Source organism: Ahaetulla prasina, chromosome 2, assembly GCF_028640845.1.
Source record: "Ahaetulla prasina isolate Xishuangbanna chromosome 2, ASM2864084v1, whole genome shotgun sequence".
NCBI classification, from domain to species: domain Eukaryota; kingdom Metazoa; phylum Chordata; class Lepidosauria; order Squamata; family Colubridae; genus Ahaetulla; species Ahaetulla prasina.
Window position 1 is genome coordinate 275,009,350 of NC_080540.1, and position 17,882 is coordinate 275,027,231.

The following is a 17,882-nucleotide window of genomic DNA, read 5'->3' on the forward strand; positions in this document are numbered from 1 at the left end:
ACAGTTTCAGGAAAATTCTTTTTCTTTCCAAGAGAGATTAAGATGGAAGGATTCTTTCATATTTCTGCAACATTGAACAATGGAAATTATATGTGATTGCCTTTAATTTTGTAATTAGAAAAAGATAATTTTTCAGGACAGATACTTGAATGTGATACAAGGACAATACCTGAATATGAGTCCAAAATATTTAGCAGCATACAGTTTTTAATGTTCTTCTTGGAACACCATCAAACCCTTATGTTCAGTTTGATTTATTCTTACCTAGCCAATTCTAAGTGTCTAATTTGGCTAGGTATTTACCTAATTAAGTATACGCATTACCAGGGGGAGTGGGGAAATACAAATCCCTTTGTGTTTTCCCAGTCTGGTATTGTCCATAGATGTTAGAATTACTGTTAGAAGTTCCACAAGCTGTTACCAATATGGCTAATAGAAAGGATAGCCAAGGATTTAGATAATGCAGTCTTAACACATCTGGAGACCATTGGGTTAGAGACAACTAAATCAGTTCATTAATTGTCTTCAAAACTTGCACTTTTGTAGAGAAATAAAGCATTTATCGGGATATCTTTAAGATGTACAAGCTTCCAAGATCTCCAGACCTTTTTCTCATGTAAGATGTTACAAAAAGGAACTGGAGGAGAAGGGGCAGAAAAATGAGGGTTGATCTTAAGTTCTGCATAGTCAGTCTTAACGTCTCCATCTTGGCAAGACTTGCCTATCTTCAGGTAATACAAAGCAAGTGCCTTTCGTTGTAGACTTGAAACAGTGACCGATAGGAGGCAGGCTCTACCATGGGACTCTCCTGACTTCCACTTCACTACATCAAAGACATACAACTCTCTGGAATGTTTTGCTGCCTTTCTCTTTTCCTTTTTCCTAAACTTCATGGCATTTGCTGATGATGGTCCATGAGGCAATCATGTGTTATATGCACATTCAGCAGCCTTGACTGTCTTGCAATGTATCATCATGAAAGCCCTCCAATTTATGCCTGTAAAGTAAGTGGCCAGCTGAATAGGTGTAATGAAAGTGAGAAACGGGAGACACAAGCATGCAAAAGAAGGAATACAGGAGCTCCGAGGAAGCAGTAACCAGACCTATTCCACTCAGGTAGTGGATTCTTTTTCTCTTTTGGGTAATGGCTCTTTCTCTGCCATATCAGATGGCAGGCCTTCAAATTAATGGTCTCAAAATGCTTTCAGGTTGCAATCTAATTGCTTCTAAGGTTGCTAGGATGAAGAAATTAAACACATGATAGATCTGCTATATAAGAAAATGTAAAGTATAACAATTACACAAACTTGTCAACTTGGTAAATATTTTGAAGGTGATAAAGGATAAATATTAACATTATTTAATAAAATTAGCCAAAAAGACCTCTTTTCTCTTCATTTTTCTGATATGGTTTTCTATTCATGGACATATTGAACTAAACGCAGGGCAGATTTGTTTAAGAAACAGCTATGTTTGACTAGAGTGCCTTTGTGTGCCACTACATCTACATGTCAAAACTACATCTCTTTTTCGCGATTAAAAAATCCATTTATAGAGGAAAAGGAGGAAAAATATTCCAAACGGATATATTTCAAAATGCCAATTAAAACCGTTGAAAATTATATCAGTGGTTACACAGCACAGGAAAAATAGAGATTTTAGTGTGACTTCAGATTCCTATCCCTCTGAGACTTAAATAGCAGAAGAAGAAATATTTAGAAACCTAGATTTACAGTTTCAGGGGAGGGGGGAGTTGGGAAGGCTTTTAGGAGAACTTAAAAAATTACATTTAAGTATATATTATACATGTTAGTGTTGTACCACATGTTTCCTCTGCCATTTTGACAATGTTCATTCCATTTGCTGAAATGAAGTTCCTTGCTTAGCAATTTTACCACTGCTGGGATGTGGGAGTCTTCTATTTGCCTTCATAAGAAGGTATATCGAGAGGTATAAGTATATGGCCTCTCTTCCATTCTATATTATATGTCTAAAGGTCTTCAGCCACCTTGTCTTTTCACACTTTCACTCCAATTTAGAATGAGACTATTGCCTTATACATTGTAAGCCGCCCTGAGTCTTCGGAGAAGGGCGGGGTATAAATGTAAACAAAAAAAAAAAAAATTTAAAGGGAGGTATCTTGGAAGAATTCTTCCCATGGTGCCTTTTCAGATCAAGAAATTGGGGTCCCTGTGTAGCTGTGGAGCATAGGAAAGATGTACAAAGAAAGAAAGAAAGCAACTCCTTGCAATGATCAAGGAAGCTCAAAAATACCATGCAAATCAATTCCTGAGACTCAGATATTAAAATAAAAATCACAGCTGGGAAAGAAAAAAATACTGATAAACAGTTGCACAGATTATGACAAAGTAATAAAAGCACCTGACTGACAACCACCTATGCTTCTTCTTATTTAATCTTTATTCTTTTGTATTCCCTTGTATTCTTTTTTACTTGTATTCACTCAATGGAGATTAATCCATCAAGCACGAGTACTCACACAATACTTAATGAGCTGATGGTGCAGATATTCCAAAAACTTCAACATCTATTCTTTTCTTTCCAGTGTATTGCTGTCATGCTATGCTTTGATCTGCCTAGAGAAAGCCAAGATTATAATTGTTTTTGCTGCCAGAGAAATTGTTCCTTTGTGATGTTTGATTCTTCTGTGCCTCTCCACAGCATTTGCCATTTGTCTTTCAATATGAGAGAAGTGATTTTATACTGTTGTGAAATTTATTATTAGAAAAGTCACTCTAAAGTTTGTTTGTTTTCATCAAAACTTTCTTAATTATTATTGCTATTTTTTCCAATATTTATTTTGTTTCCCTTTTGGTCTCTATTTATTTAGTTTTTTATTTATAGTCTACTCTAAATAATCTAAAGCAAACTTCACCACCCACCAAGTGTGTTCAGCTGCAACTTCCAAAAGTTGCCAGACCAGAGGGAAGACTACTCTTTAAAAAATATATATCTCTGGATGATGTCCAAAGAAATAATTTCATAGTTCTTTAGCTCACTATAAAATATTAAAACTGCCACACACCTCTAAGGCTTATTGCTGTAATCTCTTCCTCCTGGAAAACCAGCAAATTTCCTGACAATTCAGTAAGTCATGTAGCTTGCTTTATAGAGGATAATCCTTGATGTGATATTTCCAGGAGAATAATTCTGCATTTCAGTTTGAAATACAACTCAAGCTTAAATCAAAAGATTTCAAGAATGGAGAGTAGACTGATTAACAGAGTTGGAAGGGACCTTGTACTGTAGGTCATCTAATCCAACTCCCCACCACCACCAAGCAGAAGACCCTACATCATTTCTGACAAATGGCAGTCCAATCTCTTCTTGAAAGCCTCCATTGATGAAGAGTAGGATCCTTGAAGTTATCTGATAAAATTGACAACATCATTAAGGCTCAGCATGGAAGGCAGGAGACCTGCTTAGAGCAGGGGTCTCCAACCTTGGTCCCTTTAAGACTTGCGGACTTCAACTCCCAGAGTTCCTCAGCCAGCTTTTCTGGCTGAGGGACTCTGGAGTTAAAGTCCACAAGTCTTAAAGGAACCAAGGTTGGAGACCCCTGGCTTAGAGTCTTCCCAACTAGAGTGTGATTTGTTATCTTTCTATTTCAGCTTCAGCAATTGAGGGCAAAAACAAATCAATTTCATATTGTCTCCTAGAAATATACTATGAACACAGCCATGTAGACACCAAGAGCTAAGTTCAATTTAAGGAGATCTTATTTTATCTAAATAAGCATTCACAATGTCATCCAAATATTTCCCCTCTCTACTCTTTTGGGGCTACATATTTTTCTCTTTTGGGGGAGCATGTATCCTGTTGTATAGAAGAGAATCTATTTCCAATTTCACCATAGGCCATAAAACCACGAATGTCAGGGCACCCAATCATTTAGGAACAGATAAACACATGGAACTTTGAGACTGTATTGTGGTAAATATTCTTGAAATATAAGTTTGACAATTAGCAAAATGTCTTCTAGGAAGATATATGATTGATTACAAAGTATCTAGTTTACAGGCATGATCTTTTAATCTCTAATTACCTTTATCCTTTTTAGGTTAGTGATATATTTCCAAAATACTAGATTTCCACTGTTCGTCACCTGTATTTTGTAGGAAATATTATGGGACTTTTTTGAAACACAGAAACATTCTTGGAAATACAATTTATGCTGAAAATTTAGCTTTGTGAGAGTTTCAAGTTTTCCTAACTTAAAGATATAACGATTTAGTGGCCCAGAGACCTTAGTAGACCCCAAGGAATGTTTCCTAATGCTCATGGACATGAGTTACTACAGATATCTGTTCCAGATTTCTTTACAGGGTTATTTATATATTTGATTTATACTCCCATCTTTCTTTTAGATGAGCACTCAAGGTAATTAGCATTTTCATAACTCAATCAAAATATTAAAAATCTAGGATTTCTATTCATAAAATCAAAGCTTGGTGAAAGGAATGCCTACATACATATTTTATTTTAGTTTTGTGTCTAATTGATTTATTTGACTGCCCACTCACTGTGTCGCTTTGGATAAGTCAGCAAGGGCTCTTATGGGGTGTTACTGTTTTTTTCACATAATTCTAATCCAGGCTTTGACAAACTGTCCTCAAGGCAAACTCCAGCCAATCTTTCCTATTTTTTATTCAAAATTTAACCAAGTCTGCTTCTACCTTTTCAATGAAGTGGGTCTCTAAGGTGGGCTTCTTTATCTTTTCTACTGATCCAACAAGACTCAGTTACATTTCCGCAGGTTATCTAGTTACTCTGTTATTTTCCATTCAAAAGCAAAACTTGAAAGCCACTCAAATTCACTTCTTGCAGTAAATCATAGTCACACAGACCTACTGATAGATTTACACAGATATATAAACATACAAGAATAGCAGCTCTTTAAACAAAGATGATAAAAAGCACAAACAGGATAATTCCTTCCTGTTCACAGATTTAGCAGCCTTGCAAAAAGGCTCCTGGAACAGTTGGCATTTTTCTCCTTCACACTCAGTTCAATTTCATTTGCAGCATCTTCTCACTGTCCCTTGTACAAATCCGGATCAGCTGCTCATCAGCTTAAGGCTTTGCCATGTCCACTGGGCACTCCCAATCACCACACATGAAATGCCTTTACCCTCTTAGTCTCAATCCTCTTCAAGTGTACGAGATACTCTGTGGGAAACTGACACGTCCCTCAATCCCCAAGTTTGTATGCAGTAGGGCATAGCACCGTAGGAGAAGGCAAAGCCTTGGGGATTCTCTCTTACTATCAAAGAAAATATATGTAACTCAGGGTTAAACTATGGAGTCCTTGATGTTCTCTGAGCCTGGTTATTTCAGGAGTCCTTGATTCTTTTTGTACAGACGTTTTATTTATTTATTTATTTATTTATTTATTTATTTAGTCACACAGTATATATAAGCATAAGCATGAAATAATTATATAATATATAAGCATATATATGAGTATGAGTACGTAATAACTATATTAATTGGATATAATGAAGGAAAACAATAGGACAGGAACGGTAGGCACATTTGTGCTCTTATGCACGCCCCTTACAGACCTCTTAGGAATGGGGTGAGGTCAATGGTAGATAGTTTTTGGTTGAAGCTTTGGGATTTTGGGAAGAGATCACAGAGTCAGTTAGTGTATTCCAAGCATTAACAACTCTGTTACTGAAGTCACAGGGCTGGGAAGTGGCTCAGGCTGCTAATGCAACCTGTTATTAACACACAGCTGCCTGCAATTACAATTACTGCAGGCTCGAGTCCCACCAGGCCCAAGGTTGACTCAGCCTTCCATCCTTTATAAGGTAGGTAAAATGAGGACCAAGATTGTTGGGGGGGCAATAAGCTGACTTTGTATATAAATATACAAATAGGATGAGACTATTGCCTTACACAATGTAAGCCGCCCTGAGTCTTCGGAGAAGGGCGGGATATAAATTCAAATTTAAAAAAAAGTCATATTTTCTGCAATCAAGATTTTTTTTTTTTATTCAAAAAGTTTTACAAAAAAATTTTTTTCCCCTTTCCCCCCCTCCTCCCCCCTCCCTTCGCAACCCCCCTCCCCCCCCCCCGACTTCCCGGAACGAGCACAAGGTATAGTTAAAAATAAAACAAACATATGCTAAAAATTTTCATCCCAACTTAATTGTACCCTACAATCATCAATTCCTAACTTCCCCAAAAGCAATCAAAATAATACATCATAATCATTCAAAACAGTCTGATAACTCTTAGTCTGATATCTACGTTGAATATAGTCAATCCATTTTTCCATTCCTTTAAGTATCTTTCTTGCGTATTGTCTTTCAAAAGGCTGATATCTTCGCCATCTCAGCCAAATTGGCAACTTTCAATATCCATTCTTCTATTGTTGGTACTTCTTTTTTCTTCCAATATTGTCCTATTAGTAATCTTGCTGCAGTTATTAAATTTAAAATCAATTTAGTCTCAATTACTGTACAATCCGTAATAATTCCCAACAAGAAAAATTGCGGCAGGAACTTTATCTTCTTTTCAGAACATTTTGTAAAATCCACCAAATTTTTATCCAAAAGGCCTTTATGTCCTTACAAGTCCACCAAATGTGAAAATATGTAGCGTCATCACAATTACATCTCCAACATTTTGCTTGCATTTCTGGATACATACACGATAATTTTTTAGGATCTAGATGCCATCTATAAAACATTTTATAAAAATTTTCTCTCAGATTCTGTGCCTGCGTGAATTTAACATTTCTAACCCAAATTTTTTCCCACGTTTCCAATAATATTGGCTCCTGAAAATTTTGTGCCCACTTTATCATACAGTCCTTTACCAAGTCCCTTTCAGAATCTATTTCAAGTAACACATTATACAATCTCTTTATATGCTCCTGAGACTGATTTCTAATTTGCTTTACCAAATTTCCCTCGTTCTGCTCTATACCAATTTTCTGATCTCCCTTCCATCTAGCACGTAGTTGCTCATATTGAAACCAAGTATAATTTTTCCCTTCCTCTCTTAATACTTGCAGAGATTTTAACTGCAAATTACCTCTTTCAGTATACAAAAGATCTTTATATGTAATCATTTCCTGATTCTGTTCTATGTTTATATTTTCTACTGTATGTCTAGGACTTGCCCATATAGGAACCTTATAATTTAATTTATAAGAGTATTTTTCCAAACACAGAAGGGCATTTCTTAGCACATGATTTTTAAAGGCCTTATCCACTTTTTTGTCATAAATTAAATATGCATGCCATCCATATAGCAAATCATAACCTTCTATATTCAAAATTCTGTCCTCTGTTAAATTAAACCAATCACTTATTGCAGAGAGAGCAGCTGCTTCATAATATAATTTAAAATTAGGCATTTTAAACCTCCCTTTCCGAGAATCTTGAATTATTTTCATTTTAACCCTAGCTTTTTACCTTCCCATATAAATTTGTTAATTCCTTCTGCCATTCCTCAAGATTCTTATCTTTCTTAATTATTGGTATCATCTGAAAGAGGAATAAAAATCTAGGTAAAACATTCATTTTAATAGCAGCAATTCTCCCAACAAAGATAATTGCAATTTTTCCAAACAATCAACTCCTTCTGAACTTTTGCCATAAAACCTCATAGTTATTCTTATACAATTTCACATTTGATGACGTAATATAAACCCCTAAGTACTTAACCTTCTTTACAATTTCAAATCCTGTTACTTCCTCTAGTTTTTCTTTCTGTTGTCTGGCCATATTTTTATTATCACTTTTGTCTTTTCTGATTTACCTTAAACCCTGAGACATTCCCATATTGATCAATTATTTCCAACAAAGATTTACTAGAATTTATAGGGTTTGTTAAAGTAATCACCAAATCATCTGCAAAAGCTCTTAACTTATATTCATACTGTCTAACTCTAATTCCTCTATCTCCTTTACTTCTCGTATTTTATCCAATAATGGTTCTAGAGTTAAAATAAACAATAATGGTGATAAAGGACATCCCTGTCTTGTTCCTTCGCAATCTTAAAAGGTTCTGTTAAGCTACCATTGATTATAATCTGTGCTGTTTGCTCTCCATAAATTGCCCTAATTATTCTTAAAAACCATCTCCAAATTGCATCTTTTCTATTAATTTAAATAAAAATCCCAATGCAATCGATCAAAAGCTTTCTCTGCATCGAGAAAATAAATGCTGCTGGAATAAAATTTTCTTTTCTAAGTACTCCAGTAAATTAACAATCTGCCTAACATTATTCCTGATCTGTCTCCCTTTTATAAATCCAGATTGATCATTATGAATTCTTCGCTGCAGAATCAACATTAATCTATTAGCTATTATTTTAACAAAAATCTTATAATCATTATTTAAAAGTGAGATTGGCCTATAATTCCCAGGTTTAGAACAATCCTGTTCCTCTTTTGGTATCAATGAAATAAAAGAGGTTCTCCATGAGAATTCCCCTCCTCGTTGTATCTGATTAAATAATTCCTTAAGTGGACCTAACATCTCATCCTGTAAATTCCTATAATAACTAACTGTGAGCCCATCCGTACCAGGAGTTTTCCCATTTTAATTGTTTAATTACCAAAATAATTTCTTCCGAGGTTATAGGCCGATTCAGTTCATCCGTTTGTTCTAAAGTTAAATTTTTAACCTTATATTCCTTCAAATAATTATCAATATCCCTATTCAATATATTATCTTTAAGATATAAATTTGTATAATATTCTAAAAAAGCTTTTTTAATTTTATCCTGTTGATATCTCTCTTTACCTTTATATTCTATTTTTTCTATAGTACGGTTGTTTTGTCTTTTCCTTAAAGTATATGCTAACCACCTACCAGGCCTATTTGCATTACAAAAAGTATTATGTTTGGCATATTGTATATTTGTTGCCACCTGATCAGCCATTATCATATTAAATTGATTCTGTAGTAACTTTATTGCATCTTTAAGTTTTTGATCATGTGGATTATGTATTAATAATTGTTGTTTCTTATAAATTTCCTCTTCTAAATACCTACGCTGTCTTTGTTGCTTATTTCTCTGTCTATTATTAAGATATATTAACACACCTCTCATAAAAGCTTTACTGGAGTCCCAAACCATTTCTATCGATGTTTCATTATTCAAATTATAATCAAAAAATTCTTTCATCTGCTTTTTACATTGATTTACATTATCCTGATATCTAAACAAATTTTCATTTAATCTCCAAGTTCTTCTACCCTCTTTTCCATATTGCAATTCCATCCAAACAGGACTATGATCAGACAAACATCTTGGAAATATCTTAGTTTTCTTCACCCTAAAAAGCAATCAAGATTTGAGCGGTTAACATTAAGCTTAAATCTATTGTGTGCTCATGTATTGTTGCAATTGAAGCTGAAGTAGTCTTCGACAGGAAGGACATTGTAATAGATGATTCTATGAGTTAAACTCAGGTCATGTCGAAGGCGGCGTAGTTCTAAATTTTCTAAACCCAGGATTTATTACCCAATCTAGGTAACATCAGTGCTAGAAGCTGTTTCATTACCAAACTAATTAACATAATCACTGCTCATTGGTTTGGGGCTTGCTCTCTGTTTTTATGCAATAACTTACGATGCCAATTTTGATTGGGATGAGGTTTTCTCATTGAGTGCTGTTTTCTCTAGATGGTTTATCTTGTATTAATCCTTACTTTTCTGGGTATTGGTTGATGGAAAATATGTGTTCTGACTTTTTGTTTCCTTCTTAGCTTGTAATATTTTGTCTTTTGAATAGTGTGAAAATGTAATTTACCTCTATATGTCTATTAGTGGCTTACTCTTGCTCTCCTACTATCACTTGTATTATCTGGAATATTTTCTTATCTCCCTTCCCACCTTCAGTTGCCTTTTACCCACCAGTATTTTTTTCAATTTCCTAATTCTCAGAAGTTTCTGAGTTACTTTAGATCACATGACACACGCCTTAAACTGAGTAGGAGTTTTGATCACAGTATTGCAGCCAACAACTTCACTTTTTTACCATACCTGTGGATGTTCCAGGGACCCTTTTTATCTCCTTATATTGTCAATCAATCAGAGTAGAGCTGATTGGCACCTTGGAAGTCTTCTGGTCCAACCCCCTGCTCAGGCAGGACACCCTATACCATTTCAGATAGGTGGCTGTCCAGTCTTTCCTTAAAAACCTCCAGTGATGAAACACCTACAACTTCTGAAGGTAAGCAATTCCACTGGTTAATTGTCCTCTTTATTCCAGATTGCTTCTCTCCTTGATTAGTTTCCATCCATTGTTTTTTCTGCTCTTCTGCTCTTTCGAAAATAGGTTGACCTCAGCCCCCTTCTTTGTGGCAGCCCCTCAAATACTGGAATACTGTTATCATGTCACCCCTAGTCCTTCTTTTCTCTAGATTGGCCATTCCCAATTCCTGCAACCGTTTCTTCATCTTCATCAAGCTAAACCAACCACATCTTTTTTCCTAGTCACCCTTTTCCAGATTTGATCTTGCAACTAGGTCAGTCTCTCTGCACTCATAACTCTCTTTATCTCTTAAACCTTCCTTTAAGTTTGGGGTCTTCCTTCATTATGTTTTAAAATAACCCAGTGGCATCATTAAGGATTTGTTTTTACATCTTTTTATAATAAAGTGCATGGTATTTTTTGTAAACACAGAGTCTCTATACATTTAACATATACATTAGGTCTTTACTTCCAATCCCAACCATAGTCCTTTAGTATTGTAATTTGTAAAAAAATGTTATGGTCTTTAAGGGGTTTTTTTTTGGTGGGGGAAGGTCTTTTCTTTTTCTTTTATTTCTTAGCTTGATTTTGTTACTGTTGTATGTTCTGATACTCTATATTGGGGGAGGGATCCCCTTATTGCATCCTATGATTTAAATAATAAAATTGTTTTCTCTGTACCCGAGGTGCAATTCTGCTCATTACAAACCCTGGGCACCCACATTCCTAGTATCCAAACTAACTTCTTGCTTTCTATGGCAAACGCCTTCCAGCTTTCTCCAGCTTTATTCATTTTTACAAGTCCACTGTAGCTCCTCCAGGGTTCCACTGGAAATAAAAATGAATCGGTGTTGCAAGAAGCCTCCTAGTTACAAAGACCAAAGGCTGCCTTGCAATTGCTCAAATTTTCTCCCCCTGAAAAAGAGGCTTCCGTTTGTGTCTTTAATTTTTAGAGTGCTTCTGCATTTCTTTCAAGCTTCATGATGGTGATTATTGCTTATTTTTTTGCTGAATGTGGCTGGCAGAGTTGTTGCTGACATTATTTTCTTTCTCTTTGCTTCCATGTCTCTGAATAGCCCCCCTGGCTGACCAAGAACCCTATCGGAAAAAGCCCCCAAGGAGGACTTCTGTTCTGATATATTGCTATAGGGTTTCAAGTGAAGTGTGAGAAATTAATCAGACTTAATAAATAAATTTCAAAAGCAAATTTTATTCTGTTGGGTGAAAACAATGGCTAAGAAGATATCCAGGGGGAAAAATTCTACATCATTCTAACATACAGTACCAGTCGGCGGGTCTTTCATACATATTCTTGGGGTCACTAGTATTTGCAATCCGTCAGTTCCAATATCTCTTTAAAAATGGAAAAATCTCTCCAAATATCTTTTGACAGTTCTACCTTCTCTGGTAATACATTTTTTTTCCTTATTTCAGTGATTCTTTAAATGTTTAACTCCCATGCAGCCAAAAGAATCACCTGGCCCTACTCTTATTACAAATAATCCAGAAATATATACATTTATTTAACTTTGCACCCTACAGGGATTGTGTGAGGGTGATGACAAAGACAATACAGCTGGAATAGCCATTAAGCAGATTTCTAAACAATGAAACAATTAGAAAACCGGATTTGAGTGCATTCACTTGGCAAAGAGTATCAAAGCCCTACCTCCCTTTTTGGATAATATGTACCAACGGAACAACACATCGGAGTGCAATTCTTCTTCTGAGACAGAACCAGAACTTCTCTCTAGACCAAATTGGCAAGGAATGGTTGCAATGAAAGATATTAAAATTATATTCCAGCATAGGCTCTCTGACCGCCATCTACTGGACAAAGAACTAAAAAACAGAACTCATTGCTGCATTATACACTGTTCCAAAATGCAAGAGTCCTTGCAAGAACATGAATAACTCTGTCCCGCTTTTGTAGACCATGCATTTTAACATTAAAAATGCTTTTGCGTTCAGATTTGTTTGGAGGCAATATAATCACCACATTTTCTTAGAAAACTACCTTCAGTTTCCTTGTCACAGCTCAAAGGCTTGTCACAGCTCAAAGACAGAACCAATATGATCTTCACAATAAACAACAACGGAAAAAAAATAAAAACAATGTCTCCTCATCTTGGGAACAAAATCCTCAGGGAACATTCTCACAAGCTACTAAAAGTATTCTTCCATTTGTCACTGAGATTTACAATGCAAGGCAATTTCATTTATTCATTCAAATTACTTAAAAGATTTCTCAAGTTGAAAAGTGCAAAATATACCTTATTGTTTGACATCTTTCTGGCCAGACCCACTCTATTTCTGGTCTGTATATTTTCCAAAACAAATACTGCTTTGTTTCTTTACACTGTCAAAGTAACTAACTATAGCCAGAAGCAGCAATGTGTCTATACCATTATATCAGTGGTGAAATCCAAATTTTTTTACTACCAGTTCTGTGGGCGTGGCTTGGTGGGCGTGTGTGGCTTGGTGGGTATAGCAGGGAAAGGATACTGCAAAATCTCCATTCCCTTCCCACTCCTGGGTGAAGGATACTGCAAAATCTCCATTCCCACCCCACTCTGGGACCAGCTAGAGGTGGTATTTTCCAGTTCCCCGAATTACTCATAATTTCCACTACCGGTTCTCCAGAACCTGTCAGAACCTGCTGGATTTCATCCCTGCTTTATATGCTATTTTCCTGAACATATAAAAATGATTACTCTGAATATCCAACTCTCCTAGTTATAGATTATTAATAAAGCATAATGAACAAATGGCTTTTAAAAGATGTAAATAAAAGAAGATACTTAAATGAGTAATGACATCTATAGCTGTAACCAAGAGACTATTATTATTATTATTTTAACCCAATGCTGACATCATGATGATAAGTTGCAGTCAAGATTCTTGATGCATTTGATGAGGTGATAGAGAGGGGTTTGTTTGAGCCCTAAGATTGTAAGGCAAGAGGTCCATGTACCTTGCTTTACAGGGATGCTTACATATGACAGGGTAGAGCAGGCTGAGTACAGAGAATGTGAAAATGTGTAGAAAGACTGAATCAATTTGTGATAAATTGCCTGTGAAATGTGACAGACAGCTCCAAGTTCAGAGAAGGAGAGGCAGAATGAAGTAAGAATTCCCAGTAGGAATTTTCTAAGGCAAATACATATCTCTGAAATTGGTAACGCACAAGGAACAAACTACTTTATTTCACTGTCTATAACAATATTCTTTAAATATCCCCAGATAACTATTTTGGCTTCAGATGGGATTTTGCACATTGTGATGAAAATTATCCACATTTTTTAATGGCAGCACCTCTAATTATCCTGTTATAGTTTATATACATCTCTTGATATGAAGGAATTTAAATGGAATCGGATTCGTGAAAGCTTTGATTAATTTTTATTTATTTATTTATTTATTTTTTATTTTGTCACAACAGTATACACAAACAATTGTCATAGATAAAACAACATGTATTGAAGAAAATATATAAGTAAAAATATGCATCAATAATATTAATTTGATATAATGAAGGGAACAATAGGACAGGAACGGTAGGCACTATTGTGCTCTTATGCACGCCCCTTATAGTCCTCTTAGGAATTGGGTGAGGTCAATAGTAGACAGTTTTTGGTTGAAGATTTTGGGATTTTGAGTAGAGACTATGGAGTCAGGTAGTGAGTTCCAAGCATTAACAACTCTGTTACAGAAATCATATTTTCTGCAATCAAGTTTGAAGCGGTTGACATTAAGTTTAAATCTATTGGTTGCTCTTGTATTATTGCAATTAAAGCTGAAGTAGTCTTTAACAGGAAGGACATTACAATAGATGATTCTATGAGTTAAACTTAGGTCTTGTCGAAGGCGACGGAGTTCCAAGTTTTCTAATCCCAGGATTTCAAGTCTGTTGGTATAAGGTATTTTGTTGTTTTGTTGTTTTCGGAGGAATGAAGAACTCTTCTAGTGAAATATTTCTGGACTCGTTCTATTGTATTTATGTCAGAGATGAGGTATGGGTTCCAGACGGATGAGCTGTATTCAAGAATAGGTCTGGCAAATGTTTTGTATGCTCTGGTTAGTAGTTTTTAGAAAAGAAGCTGCATAGAATTAGGTTTACAACTCTTAGGGCCTTTTTTGCTATGTAGTTGCAGTGAGCTTTGGCATTTAGGTCATTTGATATGAGAACTCCAAGATCTGTGACAGGGTGGGGGTCGTCAGTTAGGTAATGTCCATTAAGTTTGTACTTGATGTTAGGGTCCTTTTTTCCAATATGTAAGACTGAGCATTTGCTGGTTGAGATCTGGAGTTGCCAAGTTTTAGACCAATCGGAAATTAAGTCAAGATCTTCTTGAAGGGTAGAAGTATTATTAGTGGTATTAAATAGTTTGACATCATCAGCAAAGAAAACACAATAACTTGAGATGAGGTCACAGAGATCATTTATGTATAGTATGAAGAGTGTTGGTCCAAGAACACTACCTTGGGGAACGCCACTTTTGACAGGAACAGGATTTGATATAGCGTTGCCAATTTTGACCACTTTTTTGTCTATTTGACAGGAAGGCATTTATCCAATTGTGAAGAGGTCCTGAAATGCTGTAGGATTTTAGTTTGTGGAGTAGTTTATCATGTACTACTGAATCTAAAGCTTTGCAGAAGTCTGTGTAGATTGCATCTATTGTTTTTCCTTGCTCAAGGTTGGTAGTCCATATGTTTTTGCAGTGGAGGAGTTGTAGGTTACAAGACAATTTTTTTTTTTGAAACCAAATTGTTTATTAGAGAGAAGGTTGTTTGTTTCGAGATGGAGTGTAATGGATTGGTTTATGATGGATTCCATTACTTTGCAAGAGACACAACATAGAGAGATAGGTCTGTAATTTTCAACAAGGCTTGGATCTCCGTTTTTGAAGATAGGGATGACTGTGGCTAGAGACCAGAGTTTTGGAAGGGAACTAGTTTTGAAGGCTATATTGAAGATTATGCTTAGGGGTTCAGCTATATTAATTGAAAGTTTTTTTTAAAAGTATGCAGATAGTCCATCTGGTCCAATAGATAATGATGGTTTCAGGTTGCGAAGGGCTTTTTCAACATTATCTTCTGTGAAGTCTATATGTGATAGATCATTGTTTTCATCTGTTGAGTCTATTTGAGTTAAGTCGTTGTTAACATTTTTGATACGATTGAGGAATGTTGGATATGAGCCATCACTGTTTACAAAGACTGAGCCAAAAAATGTGTTAAAAAGGTTTGCTTTAACTGTTTCGTCAGTACATTCTTTGCCGTTAGGTTCTTTTAGTGGTGGAATGGATCTTGTTTCTTTAAGTTTATAATTAACAAAATTATAAAAAGCACGACTGGAATTGGTGCGTAGAAGTCTTCTTCTTGTTTAGTGTAGTAAGTGTTACATTCTGTTTTTATTTTGTTGCAAATATTTTTGTAGCGGTTTTTGAAGTTTGCTACATAACCCTTTTTGTTTTTTTTCCAGAGGGATTTTTTTGGATTGCAGCTTTTTTTTTATTATTGAATATGATTAATTATTGAATATGAGCAAAGAAGAGAAAATCAAAGAAGCGAAGACATGCATACAAAAAAAATCTATTCAAAATAGAATTTCTAAAATATTTGAGAACTGAAACTTTTTTCAAAAGGATGTAAGAATAATTTTACATTTAGTGATAACTTCCAAGGTGGTTGAGTGAACTGAGCTAAAATCTTAAAATATATATGTAGTAGGGTATACGTTTTACCAAAAGTTACACAATAACTATTGTTAATATCAGTAAGTATAATCCATTAAGCCAATCAAGAGTTAAAAATTATGAATCCTGATTTCTGTTTTGAAAATGAATTTATAGACCTGCTTTCAGCCTACAAATTTGACTTTGATAACCATCAACAAGTGCATGCTTTATCAAAATTGGTTTTTGGATCCCAAATGTGAATTAAATTTGGATGATCAGAACCAAAAACTGTATAGGAATTCTATTAGACATCTAATTCTTATAATAGTAGTATAGTATTCTTATAATACTATACAATAAGATAATTAAGAAAAACAGAAGTTATTTGCAGTTAATTCCAGAGAAACTGTAGGAAAATTCATATGAATCTTCAGAAACAAGGCAAAGGAAAATAAACTTGTTAATAGGTCAGATTTACAAGTTTGATTTAGTTCCACCAAAGATGTTGTTATCTACCATTATCCACCATCACACTTGTGCCCTTTGAGTTATCTTTAAGTACAATAATTGTGACTTGTAGAGGCCTGGTAATCTACAAATCTACAAATTAATTCAGATTAGTTTATGTAGGTAGAAATAACAAGCATTTATTGGTGCAGAAGATTCCCAAAAGTTATTGAACATGACACATAGTCTTAGATTTAGGATACTGACAAAATTTAGGTTATTTACTGTGCATAGATTGATTACATGCATTTGTAAATCAAAGAGAAGAACTATAGAGAAAACTTTTACCAAAAAGATCAAAAGCCAGGTTATTATGGAATGAAGTTTCTACTTTTGAAAAACCAGAAAGCTGGTCATTCTTTGGTTATATAAACACTTGTTCTTTTCTGTCATCTATACAGTATTATTTTTTTCTCTTATCACCTAAACCAAGAACAAAAAGGTGCCCCCACCTATCATTGCTGAAGCTTTTGGAACAAAGGAAGGGACAGTTTAAACAAGCTATGTTTAAATGTAAAGAAATAAAATGTAATATAGAAACTTTTTATTTTTTTATTTATTTTGTCATAACAGCATACATAAGCATAAGCATGAAGTAACTATATAACATATAAGCATATATATGAGCAGTGGTGGGATTCAGCCAGTTCGCACCACTTCGGGAGAACCGGTTGTTAACTGTCTGAGCAGTTTGGCAAACTGGTTGTTGGAAGAAATCATTAGGGCAGAGAACCGGTTGTTAAACTACTTGAATCCCACCACTGTATATGAGTATAAGCATGTAATAACTATATAAATTGGATATAATGAAAGGAAACAGTAGGACAGGAACAGTAGGCACGTCTGTGCTCTTATGCATGCCCCTTATAGACCTCTTAGGAATGGGGTGAGGTCAATAGTAGACAGTTTTTGGTTAAAGATTTGGGGATTTTGAGTAGAGACCACAGAGTCAGGTAGTGTGTTCCAAGTATTAATAACTCTGTTACTGAAGTCATATTTACTGCAATCAAGGTTTAAGTGGTTAACATTAAGTTTAAATCTATTGTTTGCTCTTGTATTGTTGTGATTGAAGCTGAAGTAATCTTCAACAGGAAGGACATTCTTTTGTCATACTCATAGTGTTTGGTTTTGAGATATTGTCCTTCTTGCTTCTTAATATGATCTTCATTTTAGCTTTCTGCCTAGAGGACATTCAAGGCACCTAGCAATAAAAAATAGAGGATAAGCACAAAACTTTTATAAAAACAGTTAAAAATCACTAAGTAAAACTGAAAAAGACTTGGCTGAAGAGAATTGCTTCAGTGGTCTTTGCTGCTTTTCCTCACTCTTCATGCAGACTTAGCAGACTGAGTCTTGACACCCAGATCTAAGCTTGCCCACCACTTCCCGTGCAAAAAAAGTTCATTCTTTTACCATCAAAGAAATAACATATCAAGAACAGTTACAGGAAC